Genomic DNA, 19,807 nt, shown 5'->3' with positions numbered 1-19,807 from the left:
CATTCTCTTTGTCATTTACTAGACACTATGACATTGCAGCTGCCATAAAGCACACACCAATTTATTTATTTATTTTTTTTAATAATTGCACACCTTTCTACACTGTCCATAAAGTCAATACAGGAAGGAAGTGTGTGCATCCAATATGGCTGTCCCAGGGAAATTATTAAAAATAATTTAAAAAATAGCTACAGCTACAACATTAAAAAAAAAGAGCAATAAACATTATTGTTCTGTCAACTAACATGTAATGAATGAGACTAAAATTACATACATGAAACATTCCCCTTTAATTAAAGTAATTGTAGCAAAGCTCTGACATCACTTACATATTGTACAGCTATTAACACATAGTATTCCTCTACTGCAAACATATTTAAGATACAGCGACCTGGCCAGGGATCTTGGTATGGAATATCATTGGTTGTCTACCCTTTTCTATCTTCCTATTTTAAACGACACTTTTTGATCTTATTCTATTCTCCTTAAAGTGTCACCAGAACCCAGCTTATCAGCCCACCCTTGCAGATAGATGGTTTGATTCAGGTGACTCTAACCTATGTTTTCCCCTTATGAATCACTGCTTCTGTTGCTGATATATCACAGTTTTTTGTCAATATGCTAATGAGCTCTTTGGAGCAACAAGGGTTTTGCCACTTACGCTTTAGGAGCAATGACAATGCCCTCGTTGCTCAAAGAGCTCATCTGCATATTGACAAAAACAGAGATATGGCAGCGATTTCCAAGGGGAAAGAACCAGTTGATTTAGGTGACCTAACCTATCTATCTGCAGGGCTGGGTTGATATGCTGGGTTCTGGTGATCCTAACTAGAGATGAGAGAGTGATATTCGATCGAATACCTCCCCGCCATAGGCATCTGTGTAAGCGGCCAAACACCAAGAGGTTAAGCACATCGAATTTTTGATGCGTTTAACCCCTTGGTGTTCGGCCACTTACACGGATACCTATGGCGGGAAGGTATTCAATCGAATATCACTCTCTCATCTCTAATCTTAACCTATCTATCTGCAGGGCCGGGTTGATATGCGGGGTTCTGAGGACACTAACCTATCTATCTGCAGGGATAGGGTGATATATTGGTTATTATTATTATTGTTTATTTATATATCACCATTAATTCCATGGTGCTTTACATTTGGGGGTTACATACAATACACAAAATATACAGGCAGATATAATACTAACAGCGACCGACTGGCACAGCGGGGTAGAGGCCCCTGCCCGCGAGGGCTTACAATCTATGAGGGAAGGGGAGAGAGACAGAAGGAGAGGGGGAGACTGTACAGATGGCGGTGCGGTGATCGTGTTATTGAAGGTTGTAGGCCTTCCTGAATAGGTGAGTCTTCAGGGCCTTCTTGAATCCTGTGATTGTGGGGGGTCATTCTTATGTGTCTTGGTAGGGAGTTCCAGAGTATGGGGGATGCATAGCAGAACTCTTGGAGACTGTTGTGTGAGGAGCGGATGAGAGCAGAGCGGAGTAGGAGGTCATTGGAGGATCTGAGGTTACATGTGGGCAGGTAGCGGGAGATTAGGTCAGAGATATATGGAGGGGACAGGTTGTGGATGGCTTTGTATGTTAATGTTAGTAGCTTGAACTCAATTCGCTGGGCTATGGGTAGCCAGTGGAGGGACTGGCAGAGGGGAGCAGCCGATGAAGATCGGGGGGAGAGGTGAATTTAATGAGCAGCACAGTTTAAGGTGGACTGGAGGGGGGCGAGGGTGTTTGCTGGGAGTCCATGGAGAAGGGTGTTGCAGTAGTCTAAGCAGGAGATTTGAGGGCCTGGACGAGCATTTTAGTGGTTTCAGGGGTGAGGAAGGAGCAGATTCGGTGGATGTTTTTGAGTTGGAGGTGGCAGGAAATGTTGAGGGTTGGAACGTGTGACTTGAAGGATAGGTCAGAGTCCAGGGTTACCCCAAGGCATCGGGCCCGTGCGATAGGGGTAATTGTGGTTCCATTAACTTTGATAGATGGGTCAGATGGAGGGGCCATACGAGGTGGGGTGAAGATGATGAACTCCGTTTTCTCCATGTTGAGTTTGAGAAAGCGGGAGGAGAGGAAGGAGGCTACAGCCGTTAAACAATCTGGAATTCTGGCCAGCAGAGAGGTAATGTCTGGTCCAGAGATGTACATTTGGGTGTCATCGGCATAGCAGTGTTACTGGAAACCATGAGATTCTATGAGTTGGCCCAGGCCAAGGGTGTAGATGGAGAACAGGAGGGGTCCTAGGACGGAGCCTTGGGGGACACCTACAGAGAGAGGACGAGGTGGTGTGCGAGTGGGAGACGCTGAATGTGCAGTCGGTGAGGTATGAGGAGATCCAGGAATGGGCCAGGTCTGCGATACCAAGGGATGAGAGAATTTGTATCTAACAGGAGGAAGTGGTCAACTGTGTCAAAGGCAAAGGAGAGGTCAAGGAGGAGGACAGAGTAATGACACTTGGCTTTGGCGGTTAGAAGGTCATTAGTGACTTTTGTTAGGGCAGTTTCAGTGGAGTGACGGGGTCTGAAGCCTGACTGAAGTCTGTAAAAGAGCAGGTTGGACGAGAGATAGGAGGAGAGTTCTGAGTGGACGTGGTGCTCAAGCAGTTTTAAGGCGCACGGGAGCAGTGAGATGGGACGATAGTTGGCTGGAGAGGACGGGTCGAGGGATGGTTTCTTAAGTATAGGTGTGACTGTGGCATGTTTGAAGACAGAAGGAAGGATCCATTGGTTAGAGATAGGTTGAAGAGATGGTTTAGGGCCGGAGTAATGACTTCAGTGAGTTTGGGGATGAGATGTGACTGGATCAGGTCAAGCGCGCGGAGGTGAGGTGGGATTTGGAGATTAGGGAGGCGAGTTTTTCATCAGTGATGGTGGAGAAACAGGTCAAGGATGAGGAGCAGTGAGCAGTTGGGTGGAGGGGTTCTCGGGGGAGTAGGGTGAGACTGTCTCTGATGGCGTCAATTTTAGTTTTGAAGTAAGAGGTAAAGTTGTCAGCTGAGATAAGTGATGTCGGAGGGGGTGCAGGAGGACGGAGTTGAAGGTGGTGAATAGCTGTTTGGGATTCCGAGAGAGTGCAGATATGAGTGTGGCGAAGTAGATCTGCTTTGCAGAGGTGAGTGTGTTCTTAAATGTGAGAACTGCCTCTTTGTAACTGAGGAAGTCTTCCTGGGAGTGGCTTTTCTTCCAGAGGCGGTCTGCAACCCGCGAGGCACGTCTCAGTTTTTTAGTCAGGTCGGTGTGTCAGGGTTGCCTGGTTCTGGTGACTCATTCCTATCTAGCTGCAGGGCTGAGTGTTACATTCGTGTCTATGCCCAGACCCAGAATCTGGACTGCAGACTGCACCGCTAAGGGAACAGGGGAAGGAGACTATCCCTGACGCTACGGCGGCTAGCTAGGCCCTGCCTGCAGGTGGTGGTTAGCTGTTCCCAAGCTAGTCTTGGCCCCAACAACTCCTGGCTCTCTAACACGAAGGCCTAGCCGACAGATAGGGTGAGAGCTACAAGAGAGTTAGGGGCTGGGGATACTAAAGTGGTCACCCCTACAGAAACCAAGGTGCAGCTGCAGACAACAAACAGGATGGGATGTTCTGGACAACAGACACACAGAACACCACAATACGCAATAAGAGAATGAGGAGAGGGACAGTGGAGAGGTGAGGAAAGGGTTAACACAGGACTGGGGCAAAACAAACTGGAACCCAGAACCTCACAAATAACAAGATAGCGCCAGGCAAACAGAACTGAAGGACCGGGTAGAGTAGAAGTGTGGAGGGACAAACCAGACTCACACACAAGGTAATTCCACAAACCAATACTCCTCCCAGAGCCACGAATTCCAGTTGGTAACCATGAAAACCAGCAAATAGTGAAGCCAGCCCTCCTCCTAATAAAAGCCCCAGAATCGTCCCATAGGATAATGGTAACAATCAACACCTGAGGTTCTATCCAAAGAACCTCAAGTAAATTCTGAAGGCCAATACTCAATGCCCAAACAAATGGCCTAATGGTAAGGCAACCACCAGAAGACCCCAGACCACTGGATCAAAACCCTGACCAAACCCCAACAGAAAAGCACACAATTTTTATACAAATCTTCAGGTCGTGACACTGAGTTGTTATGTTGGGTTCTGGTGACCCTAACCTAACTATCTGCAGGACTGGGTTGATATGTTGGTTCTGGTGACTCTAACCTATCTATCTGCGAGGCTGGGTTGATATGCTGGTTCTGATGACAGATCCCCTTTAACATCAACTTCTCACCAACTCATCGACTTTCTACTCTCCCAAACCAAAAGGCACCAAAACTTTTCTTGGCATCGTCTAGCAGTCAACATCGAGTCGCAGATCCCCAAGACTCCAGTTGTATTTTAGTTTAATATTCCATGTACTTGCCACTAAGTCTGTCCACTCATACTGTGTTCACTGCCATATGATATACAGTAATTGCAATGTCCCTGAGAATCTCTATAAACATATCTCCCAGTTTCCAAAAAAAAAAAAAAGTTTCACCTTTATTAATGTCCTTTACTTTTTCAGTCGTATTTCTGCTCCTTAGCTCGGTATCTGCGTTTGACTATTTGGCAGCCACATGTTAATGGCTGCTGCATCGGGCGTTGCCCTACTGTTCAGTTTTGCTGCTATCTGCTGGTCTGGGTACGTCTGAATTCCCTGTCGCCTGTCGGTGATGTCATATTTATTTGTGCCTATTTATGGTCCTTTATTCTCCAGCTCTTATTCTTGCCTGTTACATCACCTGTTCATGCCGTATACCTGCCCTGACCTGTCTGCTATCTATGACTCTGAGACTGTCAGAGAATCCAGTACCACACCACAGTTCAGTCAGCTGTTGCCAACGGGGCTTGTGAATGGGTGTCTCCATAGTTGAGATATTGCTTCTTTATTTGCAATATGCAAATGAGCTCTTTGGAACAGACAGGGCATTAGTGATTACCTTTAAGGAGCAACACCAGCACCTTCATTGCTCCAAAGAGGTCATTTGCACATTGCAAAAAAAAGGGGCGATAAATTCCTCTGAAAATTCCATTGTGTGAATCTGTCCTAAGAGGATTCCCATTTCTATTTTTATTACTCACTTAAAGGGATTGTTCACTTTTAAAAAACTGTTGGTCAACCCTGAAGTTAGGCCATCAATTTTAGATCATTGGGGGTCCAACTGTTGGGATATTTTACATGCCATTTTGTTACATACTAGTTGCCGTGCTGCTCACTTGCCACACTGTCAGTAGCGCTATATCAACAATACTAGAGCTGTATACTCTGGAACACCGCTGATTGGTGTCGTCCCAAAACTCAAACACCAATGACCTAAAGTTGATGGCTTGATCTTAAAGGGAATGAATTAGCTATGGTGGGTGTAAGAAATAAAAAGTCATAGTCACCTACCCCAGTTCTCCACTGAATAGTCCTGTTTAGAGATGAGCAAGTACTGTTGGGATCAGCCGATCCGAACAGCACGCTCCATAGAAATGAATGGATGCACCTGGTACTTCCGCTTTGACGGCGGCCGGCCGCTTAACCCCCCGTGTGCCGGCTACGTCCATTCATTGCTATGCGAGCGTGCTGTTCGGATCGGCTGATCCGAACAGTACTCGCTCATCTCTAGTCCTGTTCCCTTTCCTTTCCATACTAGGAGGAAGCGGAGAGGCTCACAAGTAACCAGTGACATATGTGAGTTACATAACTGGTCCCTCTTCAATGACCCCTGTGGCCCCTGTAACCTCTATTATGTCCCACAGCGGCCCCCCTGCAACCTCTATTAAGCCCCACAGTCTATTGTGCCACTGTGGGGCATAATATAGGCTGCAGGGGCTGCTGTGATATATATATATATATATATATATATATATATATATATATATATATATATATATAAAATATAGGGGTTGGATGTGTGGAGAAGTGAGGAGTCAAAGATGTCTGTGTTTCAAACTTTACAGAGTCAAGTCACAGCTGGAAGAAGTGGTCATGGCGGTCCAAAGGAAAGAGACGGGAAATGTGGGAAGACGTCTCCTGTGAGTATTACTGCACAAAATATCACATTGCATTGTATTTATTGTAATGTTGTAATTTATTGTAATGGTACTGCTAGCACCCCCAATCCCCCCGCTGTCTGAGGCGAACAATCGAAAGATGCCCCCAAATCTTTCAATTACTACAACTCCCAGCAGCTCCAGATGCCCTGGAACTGTTGAGAGTTGTAGTCCACCCACCCCATAGATGATGTCCCACTCTATTGTTATGCTGGTGCCCTTTTCTAGAGCTCCAGCATAACAATATCCAAGTTTCAGAAACGCTGAGGACTTAGGGTATGTTCACACATCAGTATGCCATCCGTCCGTTTGAATTCAGTTTGACACTTCAGAACAGACTGATACACATACTGATCTCGACACTGTTTACAATTGCTACTTTTAATCCTCTTATCTTATCTCTAGGGGACGGAGAGCGTTTGCTATCAGCATAAAAAGGTATCAGTATACAATCAGTATGTGCATCAGTCCGTTTTGAAGTGTCAAACTGAATTCAAACGGACGGATGGCATACTGATGTGTGAACATACCCTTATCTGCCTGAAAATGGCTGACACCTGGCGGACTTCATTATGTTAATGAGGTCTGCCACTGTCTGTGTGTAACCGCCATTTTGATAGTCCACCTCTCCGTCATTCTGGTCCCATTGTGGACCTGTATGACGGAGAGCTTGCTGCTTTTGTGAACCTAGCATAAGGCTATCTCTACACTATAACTTCTGTCATACAACCAAAGATGTGTTGCCCTGTGATTCTTTCACTCATGTTAGTGAATGGAGTCACATTGCAACCTGAGGGACCCAATGCGACTCCATTCACTAATGTGAAAGAGTCCCAAAGGGACACTGCGATCTTTGGTTGCATGAAGGAAGTAGTAGTGTAGCCATAGCTGTTTTGCACACTGTATTGTGTGTGAAAATACACTTTAAATGTGTATAATGGCAAAAACTGGACGGGCGATATTACATATGGCAGTAGGGTGGGCCCCTGGAAATAATCCCACTGGTGGGCCCTAGGCACCCCAGTCCGACCCTGGTGGCGTGGATCAAAATAACAAATGTAGGAGAAGCATAGCCTTTCTAGAGGCTATTCCAACGTGGTATTTGTTAAAAAAAGGGATTCTAATGATAGAATCCCTTTAAGTGCTTTTGATATCGATTATAAAGATTATATAGCACTACTGGAATATAGGTCGAGACTAAAGTCCACCCGATATGGTTAAAGAATTAATTTGCTCTGCAAATAATAGACTTTTATCATATCAAGGGACTGATATGATGAACGGGAATGCTGTATAAAATGCTTGGATTCCATGAGGAGTGCCGTATATCCTTCCTGCTCTGTCCTTTATGTTTTTTTATTGGGAGATGGATTCCGGATTGAGAGGATTTTACATTGAGGAAACATGACCGGAGCTCTGGCTCCATAGAGGAATGTGTTATGGTATGTACTATTGTACCACCATTACTAATCCTGGGCAGAATGAACCGTAGCTCTAGTTGCAGCTCATGCAGAATGATGTCATCCTCCAGACCATCTGCTTGCAAAAACAGGCCATCCGGAATTCCAATAGTAAATCTTACCATAAGGTTTCATCTCATAAAGACTTTATCCTGGAATGTTATTTCTGCATTGTAATAGAACAGCACTATGGGGCAGATTTATTCTGCCATGTACACCAGTTTTCATATAAAGTTGCGATTTTTTTTTTGTGCAAATTGGGCTTTTGAGCAAAAAACTTGCAACCTTCTGAATTCTGCATCGCCTTTGCCACTTTCCTGAAAAGTGGGCGTGATGAGGGTGTGCAGTGGGCGGGACCATCAGCCCCACCAGATGTAGCGGAAATGATGATGGAAATTTAGGCCAGTTATGAATCGGTGTAGATTTCCCCTACAAGGGCACAAATCGGTGGAGGATACGCCTCGTTTACGAGGAGGTGTGCGCCTTGTCATAAATGGGTTGCACCTTCTGCCAATTCAGGGGTTATGAAGACGGGCGCTATGAGGCAGATTTGTAAGAAATAGCATTGTTAACAACAGATTTCATGTCCCCTGAGTCGGCCATATTTATGACAAGGCGCACACCTCCTACTCACACCTGTTGCCCTTCAGCGTGCATAACAATTTATTCTCTGCAGACATGACTGTAAAAGGAATGGTTAGCATTTTTCTATGTATTAAAACCATATAAATAAATATATAACATTTCTCTAAGTTATTTTTATTTTCTGCTTGTAGATTTTTTTTATTCAATTTTCTGTACGTGATTATGGAGGCGGCCATCTTGTTTGAGCCTGTTCTGAGCTTCTATTCTATTTAAATGCACCACAAGACAATGATGAAGCTTGTAAAATGTCTTAGAACAGAGATTTCACAAGCTCCTGAGCCCTGAAACAAAATCTCTAATAGGGCCTGCTATTGTCAGGATACGGAGTCGCCGCGGTCTCCTTGCTGCGCGGCGTCTCCCTGGGAGACGTGTTAGGAGTTCTATTGGGTGTGCTTAGGTCATTAAGGGTTAATCTTTTCCTTGCCTTCAGTCTCCATGTCATTAGCCATCAGGTGTGTTCTCTGCTGCTATTTAATCCCCACCCAGGCATGGATCCTTGCCAGCCATTCACTTGTGTTTCCTGGTCCCCCTGCTCAGTCTGATTCCCTGTCTGTTTGTATTCTATATGTTTCTTGGTTTTTAGACCCGGCTTGTATTTTTGACTATCCCTTGTCTTTTGATTTGGTACCTTTATTATATCTCCTGGCTCGACCTCTTGCTCGTCTGACCTCGCCTTCTCTTCTGTGTCTTGCTGGGACTTGTGGTCCTCCCTGGTTCCATGCCGTTAGCCATCAGGTGTGTTCTCTGCTGCTATTTAAACCCCACCCAGGCATGGATCCTTGCCAGCCATTCACTTTGGGTTTCCTGGTCCCCCTGCTCAGTCTGATTCCCTGTCTGTTTGTATTCGGTCTGTTCCTTGGTTTGTATCCCGGCTTGTATTTTTGACTATCCCTTGTCTTTTGATTCGGTACCTTTATTATTATCTCCTGGCTCAACCTCTTGCTCGTCTGACCTCGCCTTCTCTTCTGTGTCTTGCTGGGACTTGTGGTCCTCCCTGGTTCCATGCTGTTTAGTCTTTTGTTTTGCATTGCATTTACACTGTGCTTTCTGTTTAGGTGTGACCCCGTGACTCCAGTCCCTAGCACTTTCAGGGCCTCCTCTTCCCTTATCCTAGCCTCTGGGATAGAAGCGTAGGAGTCGTGGTAGGCGCACTTCAATTAGGAAGTGCATTGGTCTGCCTCATCTCAGATACTACAGCATAGTCATAGCCGCAGGGCCTACGACCCCTTTTGTCATTAGTTGCACAGTGTTGCTTTCCCAGCTGTGTCACTTTGCACTGCCTGACAATCCTTACAGCTATATACCATGTGCTATTTATAATACTGATGACTTACAACATGGCCGAGGGAGCTTTAACACAAGAACTGCTAAGAACATGCTTCCTCTCTACCAGTTCTGTAACCAATAGGTATAGCAAGTGGGTAAAAGACTTTCTTTAAAAGTTGTTTTTCCTCTGGATCTGTTATTATTTGTTTATTCAAAGTCAGACTCCTTATAAATCAGGAACATGTCCGTGAGCCAGAATGGAAACCTATGCCAGTCAGGAGCCGCATAGCTTTCCAGTATAGCTCATGCCAGAGAAGTAGTGTGCATTACAATACATATGTCCTATGGTCCACTCATATTCACAGAAGTGGCAAGTGGGGCACAGAACTTGGGAATAGTCTTATGTCTTCTAACTCATGTCAAACATGTTTCCAAATCGAGCTGCAGTCTGGTCTCCCAGTCTCCTTCCATAAACTGCAAGCCTGTATGAATACTCTATTTCTTTTTAGTCTTTTAATCCCTATACTGTAAACATGGCAGGGAATAGTGAGGATGGACCCAAAACAAAAGTGGACTGCGCTCTTTCATCAAGGAATGAAAGAACAACCGGGTGTGTTCAGTAAAACTTTTATTAATGTAAACTACGCGTTTTGGGCGATGAGGGCACTTTTTCAAGTGCATAAACTTCTCCAATCTTGTGGGATGCAAATATGGCAGTATTTTAGCAAAATGGGTCAACCACCTAATGTGTGTTCACCAGTGACAGTACCAATGAAATCCAGATGCCAAATCCTTTTGTGCTTTGGGAATTGGGGAACCACTAAAGGAGTCTGCCGGCAGTTTCCTTCCCTCTCGTAATTCAGTACACATGTGCTGTGTGTATAGGGAATTGGCCGAGATAGCTGTCGGCTGACAGCTGTGCAAAGTGTGTGGCTGACATTGGGATATGCCTCTGCTTAGGAGATGTATAGTTTGTAAGTAGAGAAGACGAGTAAAACAAATACCAAAAAAAATGTGGAAGTGTTGTGTGGTGACTGAACCAAAGTGGAAAGTCATGTCAGGGTAGTACCAGGACTTCTCTAAGGAAATATATTACACAGAGGTTAGGGCACACCTGTGTTGGAGACTCTACCACAGGTTCCCCCCAAAATTGTTGGAGATAACAGTCCTGCATGGCAGACTATCCTCTCCACTGGTTTCAATATAAAAATGGCTGACACCCAACGTAAACCTGGCGGATCCAATTATTCACTCTCTATCAACAAGTATTTGGACACCTGTGGTCCGAGCGGCAATTACACCCTCAACTCTCCGGGTCATGCTTTCCACAAGTCCTTGTATGACGGCTAGTGGTATTTTATTGCATTCGGCTTGGAGAAGACAGGTAAGTTCTTTCACCGATTTTGGTTGGCTGCTGCACCCCTTAGTTCGGCGATCCAACTCGTCCCAGAGGTGCCCGATAGGGTTCAAGTCTGTGCTCTGGGCAGGTCAGTCCAGTCTGTTAACCTGATTGTCACTGTACCAAGCCATGGTAGACCTCACTACATGACAGCTGGTGTTGTCATCCTGGAAGTAACATTGGTCCAACCCATAGAACCGCCATAATGTAGGAAGCACACTGGTATCTAAAATAGTGCAATAGGCGTTGGCATTGAGTTTTCCATGCACTGGGACCAAGGGTCCCAGTCCATACAGGAGAAACACCACAGACCATAACTCCACCTCCGCAGAACTTTACTGGGTGTCCAAATACTTATTGGTAGACAGTGTATTCCTGCTGCTATAACTGCTGCTTTAGCAGACAGGTCCACCATTTTCGGAGATTTTTAAAACTTGAAGTCTATGTCAGTTCCCGGAGTTTCTGAAAAATTCAGGTGCAGTTAGTACCCTGCGGCGGAATAGATAAAGACTGTGTATCTTACATCATCACCGGCGATCACCATTTCCGTTGCATCTGTAATTACCGACGTAAAATAAACATACCCCATTATGAAGAAGAAACATAAAGAGAAGATGGCGTAATAGAAAATACCACGGGCCCGTTGGGCTGTACGCCTCAAAAATAGGCCCTAATCCAGGAATTTCCGATCAAACATCACCCACATCCTGAAGAATGTGACACCCACCCTTTCCGTACGCACGCTAGTCTGGCATTATAGCTAGCTGAACAGATTTTTCCCGTCGCCAGGCCTTTTCGGAATATCTTGACAAGTCTTTGTAGACTTCATTTTGTATCGCTTACAACGCTCATCTCAACTTAATTAAGAGTAAACATAATAAACCTGTAAGTTTGGATAATGGAATCACTTTTTTTACCGTCAAAGGCAGCAAATGTCGGAAGAGGCGGCAGTTCAGCTGAGGTTAATCCTCAGGAATGTCGCTAATCCTATTATTTGTTCTGAAGCTACACTTGGGATGTCACCCATTATGGAGGGGGCTTCTTTTACAGGATGTCACTCAATTCTGTTTCCAGCAATGTTACGGCTCAAAATTATGTGCTCGGTAACATTCACATTACCTGGATGATCACAACAGGATTGCTGCTGCACTGAGATTCAGGGAGGATTCTCTATCATTGACGTGTTAGTTCTTGCTCAGCGCTGGAAATAATGGTTTGGTGCACATTAACAATGATCATGGAGTGGAATTAAAATATAAGAATGTAATTGCAACAGGGAGCGTCTACAAATTACTGACAAGGCTCCAGCCTGTAATCTGAGGATCCTCTGAGCTTACTTAAGAAAAAAGATATGTTATGTATGCTCAAGAAGTTGGCAGCATCAATGATGTATGGTATAACCCGGCATGTGTCTTAAAAACATGATAAAAAAGGACATTAAAAATTGTAAACTAGAGGTTAAGCTACATAAATGCTAAATCCTATGTGCAGACCCTGATCAAGAAACCGCCTTGTAATATATACATGCAACCTATAAGAAAACCCCGGGACCTATAAATGGTCACACACCATAGATTTATCAAAGATTTTTCTGTGGAATCTAGAGATAGAGGCAACCCCCCCCCCCCCAAGATTAGTCTTGGGTGGCTTGGGTACCTGATTTGTTTTGGTCGAACAAGTTCAAATAGTGACATTAGAAGGGCTGCACCTCTAAAGAGGTGAGGTGAGGCAGCCGCCTCAGGCGGCACTTTCGGAGGAGGTGGCAGCCACGGCAATTTGACTTTCTTTTCCCCTTTTCTTTACTAAACTAGCGCAGGACAGGGCTGCTCTGAAAACAAACCAGGCAGCCCTATCCTGGGCTGGTTTAGACCTTTGCGTCTCAGTGCAGGTGATGTCATCACGCTGCCTGTGCTGAGACGCAAATGTCTTTTGCTGGGTGAAGAAGAAGAGGCAGCAGCAGGATCTGCAGCGGCAAGGTAGGTAAATACTTTTGTTTTTAATAGGCCACTACCTGTTGGAGTATCCTCGGTAGCGGCCTATTTACCTACCTCCCCGGGCCTGCTCATGGCCGTCCTCCGCTTCCCCTTCTGCTATAGGACACAGGGGACGGCAGTGAGCAGGCTGCAGGCCCGGGCCACGAACCCACCATCGTTATTGTTATACTCGAGGTCTTTTCAGACCCACGAGTATAATAATTGGAGCCCCAGGGGAGGTGAGGGATCATAATAAACACGTGTCATCTGGGACATTACCATACAGGCCCAAAGCCTGCTAAGAGTAATATCAGATCCTGAAGAGGTGAGTAACAGTGTTTATTATGTTCCCTCACCTCCCCTGGATCTCTGATTATAATACTGCATAATAGAGGCTGCAGGGGCTGCTGTGGGACATAACAGAGGTTGCAGGGGCCGCTGTGGGACATTATAATATATATATATATATATATATATATATATATATATGTATATATATGTTGGGTGCGTAGAGAAGTGAGGAGTCAAAGATGTCTGTGTTGCAAACTTGACTCTGTAAAGTCAAGTCACAGCTGTAAGAAGTGGTTATGGCAGTCCAAAGGGAAGAGACAGGAAATATGGGAAGACGACTCCTCCTTCACTGTAATTTTACCACTAACACCCCCCCCTTTCCTGCTGCCTGAGGTGGACAATCAAAAGATGACCCTTCCGCCCCGGTATTCAGGTTCACCACTGGACATTAGTATACTTTGGGGTCGATTCAGCCTGGGAATTACAATCACCCACCTACCCCATGAGTTTATGGAGGCTTGGCAAGAGAGCAGAACCTGTCTACCTGGATGGCTTCAGACTTCTTTGGGCAGTAGAACATAGTGGTAAGAAGAAAGGAGGAGGAGGGCTTGTGATGAAGGATATTTGGGGCATTTTTTGTGGTTAAGGAACAATAGCGCTGATACAAGATACCGAACTATCAGCTGTGAGCAGGAGATCTCACTACCTACCAAAGGAACTACCACATGTTATCGTGATAGCTGCATATGTCCCCCATCTCTGCAAAAAAAAACCCGTTTCTGCCTGTTATATCTACATGCTGTGACCCCTCCTCATGTCCTCCAACCACGGTCGGGCTGTATTATTGACATCACTCCGCACAGAGAACTAAATGATCGTGCAGTGTGTCTGTGTATTTTTTCATGTTAGTTGCTAGGATTCCTAGGATTTCTCTATCTGCCATGTGCTTGTATATGTTTCTCTCTTGTTATATACTACTGTACCATCTATGAAACTGTATCACTGAAATTTCCCCATTGTGGGAGTATTTAAAGGATTATCTTATCTTATATGAAAGCTTATACAGCCAATGTACTTTGGGTACACCCTTTCAGTTTACGGGACAGGCTGTCTGTTGGTTCCACAGTCAGCCATACAAGCTTTCATGGGAATAAATGCAATGCCATTCTCATCGTCCTCCTTTTTGTCTCCCAGCTATCACTAGAATGTGGAGAATGACATTTCTGTCAGTCAGGGACAGTTTATCTTGAACTAACACATTGCCAGGTTTTCCTTTGTGAAATATTCTTACATTCTTACTCATCTTATTCTGTTCAGGGCAGATTCTAGTGGCTGCTTTATTGGTGATGTATGTGTTTCAGTATAACTATTAGGGCTAGTTCACATGGAGCAAAATGGCACGGAATCCGCCTCAAAATCCACCTCAAAATCCGCCTCTTCACAATAGAGTGATATGTAAACTGCTAGCGTTTCTTTTTTCCGTTACCATTTTTTTTCCGCTAGCGTAAAAATAAGCAACAGGACCTTTCTTCAGGCGGATTCCGCCTGCAAAAACCAACGGAAGTCAATGGGAGGCGGAAAAACTGCTAGCGGTTTTGGACGAGTTTTTTTACGCGGTTTTGGCAAAAGGTCCATACACTGTGCTGGAGGAAAAAAAACAAACTAAAAACGCCTAAAAAAAACACTGCAAAAAACACTCCAAAAACCACCTCATGTCAAAAAACGCTTCAAAAAACCATTTCCTAATTCCTGATTTTTTTCCTGACCAAATTCTTCGACACCTAACTACATGTGAACTAGCCCTTATAATATACTGGTTTTTTTCACGCTTTATGTCAATACATCGTAATCATCATATAATGAAACATTCTTTGACTTTTTAATATACATCCCTATTGGAACTTAAAGTTATCATGAATGCACGAGAAGATAACCCGGACACAATAAGGACATCATGGCTGAGTTTCTGACAAGTCCCAGACCACAGAGAGTTCCTGTATTCACGGTCATATCCATTGGCAACCCATAAAGACAAAACATGTCACCACTAAGATGGTTAGAGAAAATCTTTAAAATTCTAGAAATTTTTAATGATTTATATTTGCAACAAATGTTTAACTTTTAATAGTCATGGGAATACACCTTTATAAGTGGCGTTCAGTTTTACAATAACAGGCAGTAATGCATCGACATACAGTCTTCTGAGACGTCTATGAAAATACCATAACATAAGAAAGGAACATCTAAAGAGGATAGACAATCTAAAGGGACTCTCAGGGATTTTACACTGTATGGTATTAACAAGTAGAGTATATGATGTACTCCTGATTTATAATATGACTTCTGCTTTAGTTCTGTCCCTGAGTATCTGACGTCTAAGATGAGGTGTGAATATGACCTGAAGCTAAGAACCAACAGGTGCGGACCAACTGTGTCACCTAACCGGTTTGACTGTAAGAGTAGTCCCATTGCATGTGACAGCTGGCCCGTAGGTTGAGTAAACCCATGTGAAGTACCAGGGGTCAGGAAAGAGATGAATACAGTTACAAGCCAGGGTCAGGACAGGTAGAGTACGTGCGAAGTCAGTTGTCAGGGCTAATGGCATAGATAAAGAACAGGACAAGGTCAGATACAGGTATGCAGCCAAGCATAAGACAGAAGGCAGAGATCAGGAAAGGTAACAAGCCAGTGTTAAGTACAGTTATGGATCAGCACACAATATAACAGGACCAAGCTCAGAACTTTACTCAAGTGCTCTGCCATGTGTGTGGCTGCAATAAATAGACAGGGGCAGACTGGGATTGGTGGAGAAGGAATTAGGAGCACATCCAGACCCTGACAAGACAATACAGAAGACCAGAGCAGCAGCCGTGGCAAAGCATATGCACAGAAGTATGTGTTGTAGCCATGACCTCTGGGAGAGGAGACATCATGCCAGTAGAGATTAGACAACCACAATTATGCTGTACATTCTCATACATTATCCACAAGCACGCCAAATGGAAATCTTACACCTCACTTTCTGTGCACAGATACATACACAGTAAAATTAAAGGGATTCTACCACTAAAACGCAGTTTTTTCTGCTTTAGACGTCGGAATAGCCTTTAGAAAGGCTATTCGTCTCTTGCCTTTAGACGTGGTCTCCACCGCGCCGTTCCTTAGAAATACCGTTTTTTACTGGTATACTAATGAGTTCTCCGCAGCAATGAGGGCAGGCCCCAGCGCACAAACGGTGATGGAGGTGTCCCCACTGCTGCCCAAGACCCTCTCTCCAGCGCTGCCTTCTTTTTCACCTGCATCCTCCCCGTCTCTGTCGTCTTCCTTCTTCGTCAGCTCTGCGCAGTCTTGCCTTGCAGCCTCAAAAATATGGCCGCTGGCATGCGCAGTCAGCTCTACCAGTGTCTCGCTGGCAGAGCCGACTGTGCAGGCGTCAGAGCTGACGAAGAAGGAAGATGACAGAGAAGGGGAGGATGCAAGTGAAGAAGAAGGCGTCACCGGAGAGAGGGTCTCAGGCAGCAGTGGGGACGCCCCCATCGCCGTTTGAGCGCTGTGGCCCGCCCTCATTGCTGCGGAGAACTCATTAGCATACCGGTAAAAAATGGTATTTCTAAGGAACGGCGCGGCGCAGACCATGTCTAAAAGTAAGAGACGAATAGCCTTTCTAAAGGCTATTGCGATGTCTAAAGCAGAAAAAACTGTGTTTTTGTGGTAGAATCCCTTTAAATATATAACTGGTTATAGCAAAGAGTAAGTCATTAACTTGCTGTGCTGTCGTTTCTGTCAATCCTGTGATATGCAGAATAAACCAGAAGGATTGTTCTATACCTTGTGCGATACTGCAGTTGCCCCAGTTCTTGTAGCAGAAGGGTATTCTTGTGACAACGCTTCTTATTTGGAGGGCTGCTTTCCGGAGAGTTCCTTGTAGTTAATATTGCAAAGCTACTCATGCCCATTATCATTAAACTTTGACCCTCTTGTCTAGTGCACAAGAAAAGTTAAAGAGAATCTATAGTCAGAAAATATCCTATTGATCAGCTTTGTATGTTAAAGGATTCTAATGATAGTACATGTCGGAATAGCCTTAAGAAAGACTATTCTTCTTACCTTCATTATTCTGATCCGCGCCGCCGTTCCTGAGGAATTTCTTCTTTCTTCCATATGTAAATGAGTTTTCAAACAGCACAGGGGGCGTCATTGGCCGCATCTTCAGCCAGAAGCGCCAACTGCGCATGTCGTCGGCCATTTTCCTGTGGTCTCTTGTCCATTCAGCCACAGGAAAATAGCCAATGGACATGCGCAGTCGGCGCTTCTGGCCGATGACCCGGCGAAGAAGAGAGAGGCGTCGCTGGAGTGTTTTCGGACAGCACAAGGGAACTCATTTACAGTATCAGCTGAATAGGACTGAGCATGCAGCACTTTTCAGAGCTGTAGAGTATTCACTAAATGTACTGCAAGCTCAGTCCTACTATGTAACTCAAATAGCCAATCGGTGGGGGTACTGAGAGCCTTAGACAACCCCTTTAAAAATGGCGAAAAAACTTAGAGAAATAACTTTTACCCCTTCCCACTGCAGCCATTGTTTGTTTTTGCATTTTCACTTTTCACTCCTTGCAAAAGCCAGAACATTTTATTTCTCCATTCACACAGCCAAACTATTTTTTTGCGAGACACATTGTACTTTATAATGGTACCATTTAATACTTTGTAGGGTATACACAGAATCTGGTAAAAAATCAGATGGAATTAGAAAAATGATTTGCTCCATTTTTATGGTTTTTGTTTTAACAATGTACTACTGTGCAACAAACACGACATGTACGATGACGGCAAAACCAAATTAGTTTTGGTTATGTTTTAAAACTTTTACAAAAATCCAAAACTTTGAAAAGTAAAAATATTTGTTGCAGTTGCCATTTTCTGACACCAATAACTTTTTTTATTTTTCCGTGTACTGTATGGGAAATATAAGGCATCTTTTTTTGAACGGTATGTTGTAGTTTTTATTTAGACAATTTTGGGGATTAACAAAAAAACCCCCAAACAATGGTTCAGTCATTATTTTTCCTGCTCATCACCTATTTGTCATGTTCCTTAACCCTACACAATTTTTTGTAATGTGGCACAGTGTATTATGCTATTGAAAGAGACCACTGCCATTAGGGAATTTAGGTAGATGATATGTGCATACCTCCCAACTGTCCCGATTTCCACGGGACATTCATGATTTCGGTGTCCTGTCCCGCGGTCCAGGTCGGCGGGAGGTATGTCCCGATTTCAACTCAGATCTGCGTCCGGAGGCTCCTTGCTTTGCTGCGGCACTCCGGCTAGTGGATGTGTAGGCGCGATATGATGACGTCACATTGCACCTACAACTCTGTTAGTGAAACTGCGGAGAGAGCTGCGGTGGAGCGTTGGAAGGGGTGAGTATAGGGTTTTTTTTGTGTTAAACATTGAGGTGGAACATAATGAAGGGGGCCCATGAAACTGGGGGCAGATGAAAGGGGGGGCATGATTCTGGGGGAAGAGATGGGGACATGAATCTAGGGGCAGAGATTGGGGGACATGAATCTGGGGGCAGAGATGGGGGGACATGAATCTGGGGCAGAGATGGGGGGACATGATTCTGGGGGCAAATATGGGGGGACATGAATCTGGGGGAAGAGATGGGGGGACATGATTCTGGGGGCAAAGATGGGGGGACATGAATCTGGGGGAAGAGATGGGGGGACATGGATCTAGGGGCAGAGATGGGGGGACATGATTCTGGGGGAAGAGATAGGGGGACATGAAACTTGGGGCAGAGATGGGGACATGAATCTGGGGGAAGAGATGGGGAGACATGAATCTGGGGAAGAGATGGGGGGACATGAATCTGGGGGCAGAGATGGGGGGACATGAATCTTGGGGCAGAGATGGGGGGACATGAAACTGTGGACAGAAATAGGGGGATATGAATCTGTGACAGAGATGGGGGACATGAAACTGGCGGCAGAGATGGAGGGGGGACATGAAACTGGGGGCAGAGATGGAGAACATAAAACTGGGGGAGAGATGGAGGGGGGACATATAATTTACGGGTGACTGTAGGAGGATTATACTGTGTGGGGGCACATGAAAAATTAATGAGAATGAGCGGAGTCAACATAAAATTGGGTGGGGCTAAATTTGCCACAGTGCGCTAAGCACACTTTGTCCCTCTTTCGGTTCTTCAAAAGTTGGGAGGTATGTATGCGTATAATAACATCCATGTGGATGCCAGCAAACCATTACCCCGAGCATCACACAACCATCTTCCTATTGTGAATCATGGTGCCCTAATTCATCAGACATGGACCCGTCTTCTCTTACTCAATGGGCCAGTTCTAATGCTCATGTACAAGGGTCTACATCATTTTGAGTAGGTACTATCCACCGCATACCACTAACTCCACAAAACCTCTTTTTTAGAGATGCCCTAACCCAGTCATCTGTACATCACAAAAGGGTTTTTTCATGAACATAACCATATATAATTTTATAGACAATTAAAGGTTAAATGGGTTATCCAGTAATATTGATAGTCTACCCTTAATTTTAAAAATGTTTGCAGAGCTTTATAGATTTTCTCTAACCATCTTAGTGGTGACATCTTTTGTTTTGATCGGTTTCCAAAGGATATGACCATGAATGCAGGAACCTTCTATGGTCTGGGAATTGTCAGAAATCCAGCCCTGATGT

At 44.7% G+C, this 19,807-nt stretch overlaps 1 protein-coding gene across 1 annotated transcript in view; it reads right to left on the bottom strand.

Moving 5' to 3' along the window:
- LOC142218831 (ADP-ribosyl cyclase/cyclic ADP-ribose hydrolase 2-like) overlaps positions 1–16,993 on the bottom strand; it is a 29,687-nt gene extending 12,694 nt beyond the window's left edge. Inside the window, exon 1 of the mRNA XM_075287824.1 lies at positions 16,916–16,993. The gene's annotated coding sequence lies outside the window, so the exon portion shown is untranslated. The remainder of the gene's footprint in view (positions 1–16,915) is intronic.
- Between the last annotated feature and the right edge of the window lie 2,814 nt (positions 16,994–19,807).

This window comes from Leptodactylus fuscus, chromosome 1, assembly GCF_031893055.1.
Source record: "Leptodactylus fuscus isolate aLepFus1 chromosome 1, aLepFus1.hap2, whole genome shotgun sequence".
Classification (NCBI taxonomy): Eukaryota; Metazoa; Chordata; class Amphibia; order Anura; family Leptodactylidae; genus Leptodactylus; species Leptodactylus fuscus.
Note: the sequence above shows the minus strand (reverse complement) of the source record. Positions and strands in the feature narration are given on the sequence as shown.